Source organism: Cetorhinus maximus, chromosome 20 (assembly GCF_964194155.1).
Source record: "Cetorhinus maximus chromosome 20, sCetMax3.hap1.1, whole genome shotgun sequence".
Classification (NCBI taxonomy): Eukaryota; Metazoa; Chordata; class Chondrichthyes; order Lamniformes; family Cetorhinidae; genus Cetorhinus; species Cetorhinus maximus.
In genome coordinates, this window is record NC_135898.1 from 47,894,878 (window position 1) to 47,907,971 (window position 13,094).

The window sequence follows — 13,094 nt, forward strand, 5'->3', positions numbered from 1 at the left end:
GCTATTTACACCCCCAGGTGTAAACAGTGACTAATTGGGATTATTACAACAGTACCCCCTCCCCCCTCCTCAATTATCATGGTGACAGGTTGTTTGTCCAATTAAGGATAGCAAGTGGGTTCTCAAATCTAGAGGGCCCTCGACATGGAGGCATGCTCTTTCAAATTTTTTGAACTCATGTATTAAAGAAGTGCCTCTTGCAGCCAGGCCAACACTGTGGGTGGGGGTGGTTCTCAGGTGACAGGCAGACCCCTCTATAGGACATCCTGTGACTGCTCTCACACCCAGGCGGGCAGGGCAGACCTTTCAGGATCGCTGGAAAGCTGCCACGTTGCCCGATGCCCACCTCCAAGCACTTAAACTTGTCCCCGCTGGTGGGGGAGCCTGGAAGCCAACAGGCTCCTTTAATTGGATGTAATAAGGCTCCTAACGCAGCTAATCATCTACTGCCTGTAAAGTTAATTATGCAGTTAATTTTATTTCCTGGAATTTTTTTAAAGCTCAGTTTACAGAGGAATGTGGCAGCAGAGATGTCTCTGGTTACACGTAGTTAGGTGATAGGTTGCAGCAATGGTATGTAACACTACTGGGGAGTGATGTGTCATATGGGCTCCCAAATTTGGGATGTGGGAGCATTAGGGATATAAAGATCTAGACAAATGAAAAGGAAGCTGAAGGAAAATATCTGTTTTAAACATCCCTAGCGACAAGAAGAACATTAACACAAAAGAGAACTTTAATGATGACTAAACCACATTAAACTGGAATCTGAGACTGGGAGGAGTGTGAAATGAAGCTGGTCAGGATCACTGTGAAGCAGACCGGAAGGAGTGTGAAATGGGTCAGGATCACTGTGAACTGGACTGGGTGGAGTGTGAAGCAGGACAGGAGCACTGTGAAGCGGGCCGGGAGGACTGTGAAGCAGGTCAGGGTCACTGTGAAGCAGACCAAGAGCAATGTGAAGCAGGTCAGGATCACTGTGAAGCACATCAGGAAGAGTGTGAAGCAGGTCAGGGTCAATGTGAAGCAGACCGGGAGGAATGGGCAGCAGGTCAGGATCACTGTGAAACAGACCAGGTGAAGTGTGAAGCAGGTCAGGATCATGGTGAAGCAGACTAGGAGAGTATGAATCAGGTCAGGATCAGTGTGAAACAGACCAGGTGAAGTGTGAAGCAGGTCAGAATCATGGTGAAGCAGACTAGGAGAGTATGAATCAGGTCAGGATCACTGTGAAACAGACTGGGAGGAGTGTGAAGCAGGTCAGAATCACTGTGAAACAGACTGGGAGGAGTGTGAAGCAGGTCAGGATCACTGTGAAGTAGCCTGGAAGGAGTGGACGGCAGGTCAGAATCTCTGAAGCAGACTAGGAGGAGTGAGCAGCACACGTAAAGCAGACAGATCACTGAAGCAAGAGAAAGAAGAAAATATCAACTCCTAACATCATAAGAAGGCTGTGAGTTCTAAAGAACAAAGAAAAGTACAGCACAGGAACAGGTCCTTCGATCCTCCAAGACTGTGCCGATCATATTGCTCGACAACTAAAACATTTTCCACTTCCGGTTGATTGGCAGGTGAGTATTGTAGCTTTGTTTCCCTTCCTCCAAAGTTAGGCAATTAGTCTAAGGAGTCAGACTATTGGAGAAAATTCTGAAGGAGAAAATCTATCTCCACTTGGAGAGGCAAGGTTTGATCAGAGATGGTCAGCATGGCTTTGTCAGAGTGGGGTCATGCCTAACAAATTTGATTGAAATTTTTGAGGAGGTAACCAGGTGTGTAGATAAGGGTAGTGTAGTTGATGTAGTTTATATGGATTTCAGCAAAGCCTTTGACAAGGTCCCACATGGGAGACTTATAAAGAAGGCAAATACACATGGAATACAGGGTAATTTGATAAGGTGGATTCAAAATTGGCTTAGTTGTAGGAGACAGAGGGTGATGACAGAAGGATGCTTTAGTGACTGGAAGCCAGTGTCCAGTGGCGTACCACAGGGATCTGTGCTGGGTCCCCTATTATTCATCATTTATATAAACAACATAGATGACTATGTGGGGGGTAGGATTAGTGATGACACAAAGATTGGCCAGGTAGTTAACAGTGAGGTGGAGTGTCTTGGGCTACAAGAAGATATAGACGGGATGGTCAAATGGGCAGATAAGTGGCAGATGGAATTTAACTCTGAAAAGCGTGAAGTGATACACTTTGGAAGGAGTATTTTGACAAGGAAGTATTCAATGAACGGCATGACGCCAGGAAGTTCTGAGGAACAAAGGGACCTTGGCGTGTGTGTCCATTGATCTCTGAAGGCAGAGGGGCATGTTAGTGGGTTGGTGAAAAAGGCACATGGGACACTTGCCTTTATCAATTGAGGCATAGATTACAAAAGTAGGGAGGTCATGTTGGAGTGGTAGAGAACCTTGGTGAGGCCACAGCTGGAGTACTGTGTGCAGTTCTGGTTGCCACATTATAGGAAGGATGTGGTTGCACTGGAGGGGGTGCAGAGGAGATTCACCAGGATGTTGCCTGGGATGAAACATTTAAGTTATGAAAAGAGGTTGGATAGACTTGGATTGTTTTCGTTGGAGCAGAGAAGACTGAGGGGCGACCTGATCAAGGTGCACAAGATTATGAGGGGCATGGACAGGGTGGTTAGGGAGCAGCTGTTCCCCTTAGTCAAAGGGTCAGTCACGAGGGGACATAAGTTCAAGGTGAGGGGCAGGAGGTTTAGGGGGGAATGTGAGGGAAAACCTTTTTACCCCGAAGGTGATGACAGTCTGGAATGCACTGCCTGGGAAAGTGGTGGAGGCGGGTTGCCTCACATCCTTTAAAAAGTACCTGGATGAACACTTGGCACGTCATAACATTCGAGGCTATGGGCCAAGTGCTGGTAAATGGGATTAAGTAGGTAGGTCAGGTGTTTCTCACGTGTCGGTGCAGATTCAATGGGCCGAAGGGCCTCTTCTGAACTGTGATTCTGTGATTCAATGCTGACTGACTCGTCATTATATATACATCTGATTATAATGAACTAATCAATACCCAACACCTGTTCACCTTTGACCTTAAACTACTAGGTATTTAAAATCCATCAACAGAACCTATGGGATATGATCAATTATTTGGCTAGCGCTAAGGAACAAAACAGGCGCAATTACATTGCACATAGTAGTTTATAGGCCACCAACAAGTGGGAAATATGTAGAGGAACAAATTTACAAGAAATGTTCTGAGAAGTGCAAAAATTATGGAGTAGCTATAATGGGGGACTTTAATTATCTAATTATAGCCTGGGGTAGTGTAAATGGCAGAGAGGGGCAAGAGTTCCTGGAGTGTGTTCAGGAGAATTTTCTACAGCAGTCTGTTTCCAATCCAATGAGAAAGGAGCATTTCTGGACCTGGTTCTTGGGAATGAAGTGGGTCAAGTAGATCAAGTTTCAATAGGAGAACATTTAGCGACCAGTGATCATTGTATCATAAGGTTTAGGTTAGAAAAGGATGAGGAGAAATCCAGAATAAGAATAACTAACTGGGGGAAAGCCAACTTCAATGGGGTAAGAATGGATCCGGCCCAGATAAATTGGAATCAAAGATTGGCAAGCAGAATTGTAACTGAACAATGGGCTACCCTTAAAGAGGAGAGAGTTCGCGTATGGTCAAGGTATATTCCCACAAATGGGAAAGATAAGGAAAAGAAATCCAGAGCTCCATGGACGATGAAAGAGATGGAGAGTGAGATAAAGCAGAAAAAGGGTGCATATGGCAGATGTCAGGTGAAAAATACAATCGAGGTCAAGGCTATATATAGAAGGTTCATTGTGGAATTGAAAAAGTAAAAAAAGAAGCAAAGAGAGGGTACGAGAGACTGTCAGTTAACATAAAAGGAAATCAAAAAGTCTTCTATAGACATATAAATAGGAAAAGAATCGTAAGAGGAGGAGTGGGGCCGATTAGGGACTCAAAAGGGGATTTATGCATGAATGCAAGGGGCATGGCTGAGGTATTAAATGAATACTTAGCAGATCTTTTTACCAAAGAAGATGCTGCCCAGGTCTTGGTGAAAGAGAGGGTACTTTGGACTTTTGAAGAGTTTAAAATTGATAAGGAGGAGATATTGAATTGGCTGGTCTCTCTGGACTGGCCTCTCGTGGGACAAGCAATGAAGGAAGTGGGGAATAGGAATCAGTGGAGAAATATTGCTCATAGTGTGGCCAACCTCAGAATGAGGGTGGATGAAAGACATGACAAGATTTTGGATAGACTGTACTTGAAAGTTGATAAGGCACCAGGACTGGATGGGATGTATCCAGGGGTAATGAGCAAAATGGGAATGGATATTGTGGAGGCACTGGCCATAATTTTCCAATCTTCTTCAGACTCAGGGGTGGTGCCAGAGGACTGGAGAGTTGTAACTGTTACATCCTTATTCAAAAAAAGGGTGTAAAGATAAGCCCAGCAACTACAGGCCAGTCAGTTTAAAATCGGTAGTGGGGAAGCTTTTAGAAACAATAATTCAAGACAAAATTATTAGTCACTTGGGAAAATATGGGTTAATTGAGGAAAGCCAATATCGATTTGTTCAGGAAAAATCATTTTTAACCAACTTGCGTGAGTTTTTTGATGAGATAACAGAGGATTGATGAGGGTGATGCTGTCCATGTGCTGTAAATGGACTTCCAAACGTCACTTGATAAGTTGCTGCACAGCAGACTTATGAGCAAAGTTAGAGCTCAAGGAATAAAAGGTACAGTAGCAACATGGACACAAAATTGGCTCAGTGACAGGAAACAAAGCGGGGTGAACAGTTGTTTTTCAGACTAGAGGAAGGTTTATAGTGGAATTCCTCAGTGATCAGTGTTAGCATCCCTGCTTTTCCTGATATATATTAATAACCTAGATTCTGGTATACAGGGCATAACCTCCAAATCTGAGGATGATATGAAACTTGGAAGTATTATGAACCATGAGAAGGATAGTGTGGAACTTCAAAAGGACATAGGCAGGTGGAATGGTTGGACAAATGGCAGATGAAATTTAATGCAGAGAATTGCAAAAGTGATTCAATTTGTTAGAAAGAATATGGAGAGAGAATATAAAATGAAGGGTGCAATTCCAAAGGGGGTGCAGGAGCAGAGGGACCTGGGTGTATGTGTACATAAGTCATTGAATGTAGCAGAACAGGTTGAGAACACGGTTAATAAAGTATACAACATCGTGGGCTTTATCGATAGGGGCATAGAGTACAAAAGTAAAGAAGTTGTGTTAAACCTGTATAAAACACTGGTTCAGCCTCAACTGGAGTATTACATCCAGTTCTGGAGACCACACTTTAGGAAAGGTGTGAAGACATTAGCCAGGATGTAGAAAAGATTCGCATGAATGGTTCCAGGGTTGAGGAACTTCATTTATGTGGATAGATTAGAGAAGTTGGGATGTTCTCCTTGGAGAAGAGAAGATTGAGAGGAGATTTGATAGAGGTATTCAAAATCTTGAGGGGATTGGACAGAGTGGATGGAGAGAAACTATACCCATTGGTGGAAGGATCAAGAGCCAGATGACACAGATTTAAGGTAATTGGCAAAAGAAGCAATGGCGACATGACAGAAAACTTCTTCACGCAGAGAGTGGTTAGGAGCTGGAATGCATCATCTGAGAGTGCGGTGGAGGCATGTTCAATCGAGCTATTCAGAAACAAATTGATTCATTATCCAAAAAGGAAAACTTTGCAGGGCTACAAGGAAAAGGCAGGGGTGTGGCACTAGATGAATTGCTCTTTCAGAGGGCAAACACAGGCATAAGGGATTGAATGGTCTCCTTCTATGCTGTTACCATTCTATGATTCTGAGAAACAAAAATATTGAGGACCACTTAACAGACATTTGTTTGTTGTACAAAAACAGCTGGTAGCCAAGGACATATCTTCAGTTGTTATGGGGTTAGCAGAAATTGGCTGGTACTATCTTGAGATAAGACCTCTTTACACTTCATGACATGTATTGAGGTAGCACCACTAAACTTTGGGCTGACCATGAAAAATAAGGGGAATATGCATGCCCGCAGGAACCAACCATTGAGACATGCATTTGTAAATCACAGAGGAAATTTAGACATAGAGAATATCAGAATTTAATAATTCCAGCTCCTTTACTTCCGTTGCCTCGGGCAAACCAATGGATAGAAGACATTTATAGATTCAACAGGTGATCGTTGGTTAGTCCACCTGGTGCATGAAGACTCCAGGACAGATCTAGATGTATTTTTGTGTTTAATCCATGTGTCAGTGGTTAAACAAAAGGTCTCTGTGAGAACTAGTGCATTTGTGTGCTTCTGTTAAGATGGATTCAGGTCCATGAACACTTCCCAAACACCCAATATGTGTAATGTGAAATTCCCACCATTGGGCCACGGCTGGCACATGATAAAAAAATAGAAAATAAGACTTACAAGTGTTTAGCAGCTTTCACAACATCAAGATATCACAAAGTTCTTTACAGCCAATGAAGTATCTTTGCAGTGTAGTCACTGCTGTAATGTAGGAAATAGTGGCAGAGTGTCAGAGCACAGGAGTGATAGTGGCAGGTGAATAGCACCGGAAAAAAGGACAAATTTATAAAGCACCTTTTGTGACCACAGGGCATCCTGAAGCACTTATAGTGAAGATATAGTATAGACAATGAAATACCTTTTGAAGAGTAATCACTCTTGTAGTATAAAAAATGCAGCAGCCAATTTGCGCACAGCAAACTCCCACAAATAGCAATGTGATGATGACCAGATAATCTGTTTTTGGGATAAATATTGGCCAGGACACCAGGGATAATTCACCTGCCCTTCTTCGAAATAGTGAAAAGGAATCTTTTAAGTCTATCCAGAGAGCATACTAGGTCTTGGTTCAGCATTTCATCCAAAAGACAGCATCTCCAACAGTGCAGAACTCTTCAGCACTAGTCTTGGAAAGGGACCTGAACGCACAACTGATTCAAAGGCAAGAATGCTATCAACTGAACCATGGCTTGCACATATGATTCAATGGTGGTGATTGGCAGGGGTGGAGTGCAGGAGCTTTGGCGCGGAGCGTCTCGGTTCATGTAGTAACAATGGGTCAAAGCTCTAGGGTGAGAATAATGGGAGGTGCATTGCACGATGTCACTGTCAAAAACACAAGAATAAGAATTTTCTTGGGGGTAGCTCAGCAGACAGGAGCAGGGGAGAAGACATGGGCAGAGGAGAAAGTATGGTTGACTAGCATAGGGAGATGAAAGCAGCAAGAGGTGGAAGGAAAAACACAGCAATCAGAGGGAGGAAAAGCACCAGTGCATGAATAGCACAGAAGGGAGAGAAGAAGAATTATTTGCCCCCATTCCAGAACTGTAAAAATGAGTTTCCTTAGCATTGATTTAAGGGAAGCTCTGTTATTTAAACAAGATAACGCTTAATATTTACCTTAAGCATCCTCAAATTGAACTTGCTTTTGACTTGATGGGCTGTTTTAATGAGCTTAATTAGCATTCGCAACAGTGTAAATATGTTCCATAACCAGCAATCTGAAATTGAATTTCTATATGTGAAACTCTGTTGTGAAAATAGGATCATATTCTGATATGCAGAAACCAGAATGCCATATTTTTTACAATTACTGTTATATATCCTGGGATAATTCATTATTAATTGTTAAAAACAATTTTATACTTTGAGTTTTAAACAGGAGAGAACTAATAGGGAATAAAGATTGAAGAGAAAATGGATAAGAAAACAGAGAGAGGTTGTTACGATCCATAAACCATAAACCAAAATAACCAAAGTTACCAAACAACCCCCAACTGAAGAAATTAACAAGATTCCACTTTTTGTAACTTACTTTAATAATAATCAGAAACAACACAAATTAAACATGAATTAACAGGCAAAGATACTTCAAATAAAAAGGTAAATTTCACTTTAAATGGTCGATACAACAAAGATATGTCTTACACAAGCATGAACACCCACATGACTCCCAGCTGACATGTGGCACTATGTAGCTACACAGTTCCACAATATGCTGTTCTTTGCAGAGTAGGTCAAGATTCCTATCCAATAACAGTTTTCACCTTCGAGTTTCATGGTATGATTATCATCAGCAAGGCATAGTCCTACAAACCTTCTGTCCTTGGTTCACAACAGTCCTGATGACGTAGCTTTGAGTTTCTTTTCAACTGATCAACCAATAATACCCCGGTCCATGGGTTGGCTATTTTTGGGTGACATTAGTGTGTCCAAGCTATTCACACAGCTTTCCAAGCTTTAGACCTTTTAGCCAGCTTGCAAAGTGCCTACAAGTATTCCTGTCTACTTTTCGAAAACTGACCTCTTCCTGACAGTGATTTGCTTCTTCTCCTCGCAAGAACTTGGTGTGTTCCTTTTTCTGTCTGTCTCTTTCTCTTTGTGTCTGCATCTGTGCCTTCACCCTCCAGCTCCTCTGCTTGTAGTTCTCCTTTGTGTCTGCAGCTCCTTTCCTGTCTGGTCTTAACTTCCTCACTATTGGTACTGCTTCTAGGTCAAGGTCGCCAACTCACATGGACCAATATTTCTTATTATCTAAGGAAATTGCAATTGATCCCTTTTTAATTAATGTAAACTCTTACAAGTCTTTTTCAAACATTCTTAAAAATAATTCCAGATTCCAAGAATATTTAAAATTAGGTTTCCTTACTCTACTGCTTCCAGGTCAAAGGTCATTGCATTACCCACAGCTTAGTTCCATGCTTCTATTAACCTCTTAATAACCCATCTGTTTATTACTGGCACTGGAGTTAGGTGGGGAGCAGCAACAGGAATGACTAAAGCTGGCAGGCTCTGAGCTCCCACCTGCCCCCCTGTACTGAACATATGGAAATATGGCCACTTATTGAGTTCTGAGACATGTGCCAACAATATTCCAGGCAAAAACACTATCAGCTTTCAGCTGCTCAAAGCTAGAGAAGCACGGGCTGTCTGGCCACAGGTTACTCAAAGAGGTGCCATCCTTGGACTGGGGAAAAATAGACTTCAGAGCCAGTTCATGCAAAGTGGAGAATTGCTGATGGTGTTTGGTTTGAGGGTACAGATGCAGCCTTTGCCGATAGCGAAACTTGTGCATTCGTTCACTCACAAGATTCACATTAGGTAAATCAAAAATGATACCAAGTACATGTGTTTAATGGTATGATTGATTTTTTTTTTACAAAGTGCTTGTGCTTTGTTACAGAGGGTCTGTGAAATTTTTATAACACAGAATGGGGGCCTCATTATGAGAATTGGTGCAGGAATAGGCCACACATCCCAACAAGCCTGCTCTGCCATTCAATACAATTATGGTTGACCTTCAGTCTCAACTCCATCTTCCCACCAGCTCGCACTATCCCTTGATTCCCTGAGAGACCAAAAATCTAGCTATCTCAACCTTAAGTATATTCAATGATGGTGTATCTACAACCCTCTGAGGTAGGGAATTCCAAAGATTCACATCCTATTGAGTGTAGAACGTTTTCCTCTTCTCAGTCCTAAATGATAAGCCCCTCATTCTGAGGTTGTGCTCCCATGTTCTGGGTGCCCCAACAAGGGTAAAAAAAAGACCTCTCACTGTCTACCTTTTCAAGCCCCTTCAGAGTCTTGTACCTTTCAATGAAATTACCTCCCATTCTTCCAAACTCCAGAGAATAAAAACCCAATTTACTCAGCCTCTCATCATATGGCAATCCTTTTATCCCAGGAACCAGTCTAGTGAACCTTTGCTATACTGCCTCCAATGCAAGTACACCCTTCCGCAAATACAGCACACAGTGTTGTAGGTCCCACCAAAGCCTCATACAATTGTAGCAAGACTTCTTTGTTCTTGTACTCCAACTCCCTTACAATGAAGGCCAGCATGCTGTTTACCTTCCCAATTGCTTGCTGTACCTTGCTGCATGCAGAAAGGGTGCGTGGATACAAGACTATGTCTGAGTGAGACATAGATTGAGTGAGGAGTTGGGAATTTGGTTCAGGTGGGAATTCAGAGCAGAAGGAGAAAGCGGTGCTCCTTTACCTACTTTTTTGCAGCCTCCAGTGATTGGTGAGTTTCCTTCCTTGTCTCCAAGCTAGGTGATTGCAACTTTCTATTACTTTATCTGTGTAACTTATTAACTAATTGACTAATTAAATAAATAAGGTTGGACAGAATTGGCAGGGCTGCTGGTGTGCCATGGCTGCAGTAATTGGGGATCTGTGGAATGCACTGCAATCCTGGACAACTATGCCTGCAGAAAGTGTCTGCCGCTTAGGCAACTTCGGCTCCAAGTTGCTGAGCTGGATTCTGAGTTGCAGAAAGAGGTTCTGCATAAAGAGTATGAGGAGCTAGGCACTAAATTGGAAAGCAGAACCTCAAAGGTAATAATCTCTGCATTTATAATAAAACAGATAAATTGTCAGCTCAAATAGAAATTGATAAGCATGACCTGATAGTCATTACAGAGACTTGGCTGCAAGGAAACCAAAGTTGGCAGCTGAATATCCAAGGGATTGTGACATTCAGGAAGGACAGGAAGCTGGGAAAAGGTGGCAGGGTAGTGCTGTTAATTAAAGAGAGCATTAGTACTGTAGTGAGAGATGGCCTTAGTTCTAAAGATCAAGACATAGAATCGGTTCGGGTGGAACTAGGAAACAGCAAAGGGCAGAAAACATTGATGGGTGTTGTTTATAGGCCACCAAACAGCAAGAGTAATGTAAATCACAGTGTAAATCAGGAAATTAGAGGTGTGTGTAACAAGGGTAATACAGTCATCATGGGGATTTCAATCAACATATAGACTGGGTAAACCTAATTTGTACTAATGTTGTGGAGGACGAATTTTTGGAATGTATGTAAGATGGTTTTCTAGAACAGTATATTGAGGATCCAACTAGGGAACAGACTATTTTAAATCTATTATGGTGCAGTGAAAAATAGCTAATTAATAATCTTGTTGTAAAGGAGCCTTTAAAAAAGAGTAACCATAATATGATAAAATTTTACATTAAGTTTGAAAGTGATGTAGTTCAATCAGAGACCAGGGTCTTAAATCTAAACAAAGGAAGCTCTGAAGGTATAAGGGGAAAATTGGCTATGGTAGATTGGGAAACTATGTTAAAAGGCATGATGGTAGACAGGCAATGGCTAACATTTAAAGAACTAATACATAGTTTACATCAAAAATACATTCCTTTAATGCACAAAAACCCAGCAAAGAAAGTGTCCCAACCATTGCTAATGAAAGAAATCAAGGATTGCAATAGATCGATGGAAAAGGCACATAAAATTGCCAAAAAAAATGGCAAGCCTGTGAGTTGGGTGCATTTTTAAATTCTGCAAAGGAGGACCAAGAGAAAGGTTAAGAAAGGGAAAATAGAATATGAGAGACAACTAGCGAGAAACATTAAAATACACTGTAAAAGCTCCTGTAGGTATGTGAAAAGGAAAAGATTAGCAAAAACAAATGTGGGTGCCTTACAAGCAGAGTCAGGAGAATTTTTAATGGGAATAAGGAAATGTCAGGGAAACTAAACAAATACTTTGTGTCTGTCTTCATGGAGGAAAATACTAAAAGCCTCCCAGGAATAATGGAGAATCAAGGAACTAGTCTAAACAAGGAACTGCAAGATATTGATATCAATAAAAGAAAAGTACTAGAGAAATTGATGGGACTTAAAGTAGGTAAATCCCCTGGACCTGATGATCTACACCCTAGAGTGTTGAAAGAGGTGGCTGTAGAGATAGTAGATGTATTGGTGGTCACCTTTTAAAATTCTATAGACTCTGGAATGGTTCCTACAGATAGGAAGGTGGTAAATATAACCCCATTATTTAAGAAAGGAGGGAGAGAGAAAAACGTGGAACTACAGACCTGTTAGTTTGACAACAGTGGTAGGGAAAATGTTAGAATCTATAATAAAGGAAATGATAATAGGACACTTAGAAAATAATGGTAGGATTGGGCAGAGTCAACATGAATTTATAAGAAGGGAAATCATGTTTGACAAACCTGTTGGAGTTTTTTGAGGATGTAACTAGCAGAATAGATAAGGGGGAACCAGTGGATGAGGTATATTTAGATTTTCAGAAAGCTTTTGGTAAGTTCCCACACAAGAGGTTAGTAAACAAAATTAGAGCATATGGGATTGGAGGTAATATACTAGATGGACTGAGAACTGGTCAATGGACAGAAAATAGAGAGTAGGAATAAATGGGTCATTTTCAGGTTGACAGGCTGTGACTAGTGGGGTACAAGTACAAGGATCAGTGCTTGGCCCAGCTATTCACAATCAATATCAATCTATACCAAGTTTGCAGATGACACAAAACTACGTGGAAGTGTGAGTTGTGAGGATGCAAAGAGGTTTCAAGGAGATTTGGAGAGGCTAAGGGAGTGGTCAAAATTTTGACAGATAGAATACAATGTGGAGAAAAATTAGGTTAACACTTTGGTAGGAAAAACTGAAATGCAGAGTACTTCTTAAATGGTGATAGGCTGGAAAGCATTGAACTTCAAAGGAACTTGGGTAACCTTGTTCATGAGTCACTGAAAGCTAACATGTGGGTACAGCAAGCAATTGAGAAGGCAAATGATATGTTGGCCTTCATTACAAGATAATTTGAGTATAGGAGTAAAGATGTTTAACCACAATTATATAGAACCTTAGTTAGATTGTACCTGGAGTATTGTGTGCAGTTTTGGACTCATCACCCAAGGAAAGATATACTTGCCGTAGTGGCAGTGCTCCAAAGATTCACTAAATTAATTCCTGAGATGGAGGGATTGTCCTATGAGGAAAGATTAAATAGACTGGGCCTTTATTCTCTGGAGTTTTTAAGAATGAAAGGTGATCTCATTCAAACACACAAAGTTCTTACAGGGCTTGATAGGGTAGATGCAGCAAGGATGTTTCCCTTGGCTGGAGGATCTAGAACCAGGGGGCACAGTCTCGGAATAAGGAGGAGGCCATTTAGGACTGAGATGAGGAGGAATTTCTTCACTCAGAGAGTGGTGAATTTTCAGAATTCTCTGCCCCAGAGGGCTATGGAGGCTCAGTCGTTGAGTACGTTCAGGACTGAGATCAATAGATT

General features: G+C 41.6%; 1 long non-coding RNA gene across 1 annotated transcript in view; it reads left to right on the forward strand.

Moving 5' to 3' along the window:
• Positions 1-978: 978 nt before the first annotated feature.
• The window catches only part of LOC144695094 (uncharacterized), a 50,550-nt gene continuing 38,434 nt past the window's right edge, over positions 979-13,094 (forward strand). The window contains exons 1-2 of the long non-coding RNA XR_013579862.1: positions 979-1,134; positions 1,302-1,571. This is a non-coding gene — a long non-coding RNA (uncharacterized LOC144695094). The remainder of the gene's footprint in view (positions 1,135-1,301; positions 1,572-13,094) is intronic.